The sequence below is a fragment of the Helianthus annuus genome, chromosome 15, assembly GCF_002127325.2.
Source record: "Helianthus annuus cultivar XRQ/B chromosome 15, HanXRQr2.0-SUNRISE, whole genome shotgun sequence".
Lineage (NCBI taxonomy): Eukaryota > Viridiplantae > Streptophyta > Magnoliopsida > Asterales > Asteraceae > Helianthus > Helianthus annuus.
The window spans coordinates 126,013,231-126,019,349 of NC_035447.2; positions in this window are offsets into that span (position 1 = coordinate 126,013,231).

Sequence of the window (6,119 nt, forward strand, 5' to 3'; positions counted from 1 at the left end):
TCATAGGTGTAGTTGTAATCTCCTGAGTATTGATCCATAAGAATCACTCAGCAGACCACAACTGAGTCCCGGGACCTGAAAACAAAAACAAAGACGGAAACAGAGGCTGGACACGGCCCCGTGTCTGGTAAACACGGCCCCGTGTTCAGGGTCTGTATCTGGGCGTTTTAATTAAAGTTACTGGTCATGTTGAGCACGGGGGCGTGTTCAGTGAGCACGGCCCCGTGTTCAGACTCTGTATCTGGGTATCTAACTAAAAATATGCAGCACGGGGGCGTGTTCAGTGAGCACGGCCCCGTGTTCAGGCTACTGTAAATGCAAACTAAACTAAAATGCAGAAAAATGTGCGCGCGTTTTAAAAAGGTTTTGAAAAACTGATTAGGCCGTCGATTTTAAGCTTTCTTAAAATCCTTGTGTCCCCGGCAACGGCGCCAAAAACTTGATGTGCGTGTAGTGTAATATATTTTTAATGTATATTTAAGCCATTTTTACACTTTTAGCCAAGTTTTAAATTTATAAAACACGATATTACTAACACTAAACACACATATGGGCAAGTGCACCCATCGTGGACGTAGTATAGTGTTGGTAAGATACCGAGGTCGTCCAAGGACACAAGAGCTTTTAGTACCGGTTTATCCTCAACGTCTAATCAAATAAAAAAGGTTAGAAAAGGTTTTTAAACTAGAAAAATAAAAACTAACTAAATGCTGAAAAATAAAAATAAAATAAAAACAGATAGACAAGATGAATCACTTGGATCTGACTCGTGTATTAGTATAACCTTTGATTATTTTCGCACTTTTGCACTTGTTTAAGAGATTATCTTAGTTATTGTAGTAGGCCCCTCTTTTGGAGGCGACGTTACCCTCAACCCAGTAGTTTGAGTCAGCAAGGATACAATCCTAAAGGGTTGGATTATTGGAAGATAATGAATTAAGTTATTAATGCAAATTATGGTAGGCCCCGCTTTTGGCGGTGACGTTACCCTCGGCTAAGTAGTCTGAGTCAGCAGGGATACAGTCCTAAATAGCCGGGTTATAGTATTAATAGTAGTTAACTTATGAGGGGGTCAAAGAGTTTGGATCCCCGCCATCCAATACCTATGGGCATTGAAGGAGATCCTACTAAATTTGACCCAGGTCCCTTGCAGGACCTCTGAACGCTGAACAAGGGCAAGACCCTTACCAAACCGTTCCCTTAACCCCCGACCAGGTAGCCAACTTACCGCCATATAGACCATGGAGATATGAATGGTGAAAATCTTTTATTTTATATAGACAGTAAAATAATGCCAAGACACCACGGACAAACGATAAGGAAAGATCATCTTCAACATAAGTAACTAGTTAGTCATTAATACAAAACCAAATAAAAAGTGCAAAAGATTAAAAATAAAAAGTATTATACTAAACACTTGTCTTCACCAAGTGATTTAAGAGACTTAGGCAAACATGGCCTTGATTGTCAAGAACTCTTACAATCAATCTTGGATCCCGAGACGACTCACACACTCTACGATGGACAATGGATGATGGTGTTATGGTGGTGGTGGGTGGTGGATGAAGTGTGAGAGAGGTGGTGTGCCAAGGGATGAGTTGCAATGAAGCCAAGCACTCCTATTTATAGGCTGAACAGAAGCCTGGGCACGGCCCCGTGTCCGCTGGGCACGGCCCCGTGCCCGTCTGATAATCTCTCTCTTCATTAATTGTAATTCGCAATTACAATTAATGTGCCTGCAGTACTTTCGCCACGCCCCCGTGTTCACTGGGCACGGCCCCGTGGTGGGCAATAGAAGCTTCTACCACTTTGTCTTTTGTGCCAGCGCTGACCATCCTGGACACTGCCCCGTGTTGAGCTGGACACGCCCCGTGCTGAGCTGGGCACACCCCGTGTTCAGCTGGGCACATCCCCATGCTTAGCTTTTTTCTTGTTTTTGCTTTAGGAGATGCTGTCGAGGGGTCGGGCATGCCACGTTTCTTCCTTTTCTTTGTGTTTATGTTGGATTTGGCTGCATTTTTGCTTTTTTTGTTCATTTAAGCTCTTTTAACCCTGAAAATACAAAAGGAATACAAAAGCATACTTTTTCCAACATTAGTACTTAAAAAGGGTTTGTTTTATGCCTCATTTGATGTAATTTATATGTTGCATTTTACACACATCAACAGTGCACAAAACTTTGAGAGCTTAGGAAACATGCATATGAAACCTTTGGAAACTTATGTCTAAGTTCATTAAAGGTCGTCACGTAGGAACCACGACTATTAACTCGGGCAAATGCCAATATTATGCTGTCTATGCTATTTTAGTTAACCGAGCAGGTAACCTACGCAAAACGAAGCACGGGCGTGCAAACTTCACGAACGCAACTATACATCAACGAAGGTTGAAGTACGTTACATACGACTTACGAGGCACGGTCTTTGAGAAGACAAGATGAAGCATTTCAGCGACGATACTAATCCTGTCAGTGCGAGAACTACCGATCGGGATGCGACGATTTGTCACACGGTCCTGCAACGATACGAAACACGCCAAGGAGAAAACGTATGTCTCCGTATTCCCCCTACCTCAATAACGTCGATAACGCCATGTTCGACATTCCATGGTAATGTCACCTAACAACCGGTTATCACATGCAACCCCAGGTAAAGTCCTTAAATTTATTTTATTGAAATTCCGACTTTTGCATCCAGTGAGTAGATTTTCACATCTCTACTCCTCTTAATGGTCATTGTATCATGATCATTTCTTTCATTATAGCGAACACTCATTGCTTCATTTCTTGAAAATTTATATGTTATGCATGCATCGTTTGTTACGCATGTGGTTTCGTTTCGAATCAGCACTTCATCGAAGTTCAAATATTATTTCGCTAAATCTAATTATTGATTTTTGATTCAAATGACCTACATTATTGTAATTGTTGGCTCCTTTGTTATCAAGTCAACACATTCTCTTGAAAATTCTTTTCTTTTCAAGTTACATGCATGGTTTTTCCGTTGTGACCATGCCGAAAGATTTCTTGTCGATACATGTATTTATTGTCGGATTACGCCGAAACCAAGTTCAATTGTTTGAACTTGTCTGATACATATATTCAATTCAAGACACCATATGATGTATTGGAGACATCATATTCAAATTCGTTTCAACAAGCGTTTCATTTGTTTCGTGTCGTAGAAAATTTGTTTGGCATTTGACTCCATTAAGTTGTTTGTTGATTTCGACACCTTATGGTGGTGTTTTCATTAATTTGAAGCTTGCGCTAACCACGTTTACGTGTCTCATGCACGGATTTAATTATTTATTTATTTATTTGTTTTAAATCCGTTTTGATTTATCATGTTAAAGCAGTCTTAATATAACAGTGTGTTAAGACAATGGTACACAAATTCATTTTATATTCTGCTGTACCTATTAACGATTCTTTCATTATCGACCGAATGTTTTGCGATATTCATTGCTTCTTCATCTTCGATCGAAAACATTATTTCATTGATGTTCTATTTTCGGTTGAAACTCCTTTGATGTTTGTTTGAAACAAGCGTTCAGATGTACCTCGTTGAACCTTCATTTGATTTCAAACACGGTGAACTTGTTCGGTCACCGCTATTATTGAATTATTCTGATCACTACGACACCTTGGGGCGTTAGTAGAACTTGCAGCTTGGGCTGATCATGATCGAGCGTTTCATGCAAAACTATTTCATTGAACTTGCTAATTCTAAGTTCCATTTAGTGGATGTTATCGTTTCTAGAATTCATTTGCATATTGTAAACGTCCACTTGGAATTCTATTGGTTGAAATTCCTCTTTTATTGGACCCCTGTTAACTTGGTCACATTGGTGACTGTATCAGTGTATCTCGTTTCCTTTGACATTATTCGTATTTACTTACGCATAACGTAACTCTAAGGAGTTAACGTAGTCTAAATTTCGAGGACGAAATTTTATTAACAGGGGGAGAATGTGACAACCGGTAGTTTACGCCCTTAATTACGTGATTAGCAGGTGATTAGCGCGACAATAAATAGTGTTTATGACGCAAATTAACTTAATTAGTCCCTCAGTAAGCTTAGGAACGCCTATGCGGTTCTACAGTACGCGTATGACGGTCTGCGGGAAATCTACGGAATATTAAACGACAACAAACCAAACCGTACGAAATACTGACAACGCCGACAAATACAGATTAAAGACGGCAACGATGTAATTTTTCACGATTATTACCATTATCGACGCACGAACGCGACTACGACGAATACCGACATTATTTTTACACGTTTTTAACTCTTAAATATTATTTTACTAGGCTACGGTGATTTCGGTTTTAAAAACGTGTCTCGTAGGAATTACGGGCCACTTACACATGAGATGGGCTTGTGGGCCCTGAGCCCAAGCCCAAAACCCACAAGCCTAAACCTGCACATAGTATATTAGATCTTCTCCTTAAAAATCTTATCAGGATCTTAGAAGATCTCTACAAAATCTTATCAAAATCTCTACAAAAGATTTTGTCTCAAAAGTGGAACACACAAAATCTTACAAGATCTCTACTAGATCTCTATAAAACACTCAAACAAAACACAGACCATACGCACACTCTTTCCTTCTCTGCTTCTCCTCCATCTCTGCATTTTTAGAACCAAATCCTACTCACCATATCATCCTCTCTACAAGGATTATCAAACACCCAAACACACATCACTCACTCGAACCCTCACCTTCCTCTCTGTGATGAAGATAAACAACCGGACTCCGGCCAGACACGGCAGAGCCGACGATGTTAGTGGGACCCAGCGGCGGCACACCCATCGGTGAAACCTCTTCGGCGCCAATAACCAACCGACAACACCCCTCTTCTCCTTTCGGTACCTGTAACACCCCCACATCTGGCAGATTTAAGAGAGATAGAAAGAGAATCTAGGAGAGGAGGAGACAGAAGAGAGAGAGAGAGAGAGGGGGGAGGGAGAGACTGAGGTGACGGAGATGGAGCAGCGCCGCCGCTCACGGCGGCGACAGTGGTGAAGCTGGCGACGACAAAGGTGGTTGGTGACACGGATTGCGGCAACAATATTGGTGGTGGTGCTGTTCCGGTTCAGTCAAAAATTCAGCAGGTTCGATTCTGATTGGTTTTGGTTCGGGTTCTTCTAGTGGGTCTCGAGTTAGATGGTTCAGATACGTATGGGGTTTTTCTTTCAGGTCAAGTTTCGGGTCAGATTCACGCTCGGTCCTGAGTTGGTTCAGGTTCGGTTCACTTTCGGTTCAGACTTGGATGGTTTGGTTGCTCGGGTTATGTTACGGCTCGGGTCTCGGCTCGTTTGGGTTCAGTCAAACTTGGTCAAAGCTTGGTCAACGCTGGTCAAAGGAGTCAAACACAGTCAACAGTGGCTTCGGTTCAGGTCCGACACGGTCAGATTCAGTTTTGGTGCGGTTCGGGTCGACTTGGTCAAACCGAGTCAACTCGGTCAAACCTGGTCAACATAGTGAGATGACTCGGTCAACTCAACCGATCAACTCAATTGACCCTGTCAACTCAGCTAACTTTTCCGGCATTTCGACACGAAGATTCGGTAAAAGTTTTAGAACGAATATTATTTACGATAATTATTCCTTATTTTATCACGTGATAACGAGCTCGAACCGATTGATTATAGTTTACATTTGATATATTTGACAAAATTACAAATAGTTTGTTTGGATCTTGTTGAATTTGGAAAAAAAATAACGACAACTGGTGTTGTCGGGGCCATCCAAAAACAAAGGAAACTCTGCCCGTTTTCAAGAAAAACACGTAAACAAAATATATTTATTATAAATCGAACTTTATAGATTCAAATTAAATTACGAAACAATTATGGTTATCACAAATTATTTTAACTAAACGACGACTCGGATAATATTTACAACAACAAATATAGTTACTTTAAACTTCGGACTTCGACAAATCTTTTATAAAAGCAACATGATTATTTATATTGTTTCAAACTTCGATAACCCGATTTCGACTATACAAATACAGATAGTTTGCGTAGTTATTTCAAATGTTAAACAATACGACTTTTTTTTATAAAAATAAAAATAGTTTATATATTTATTTCAAATATCACACGACT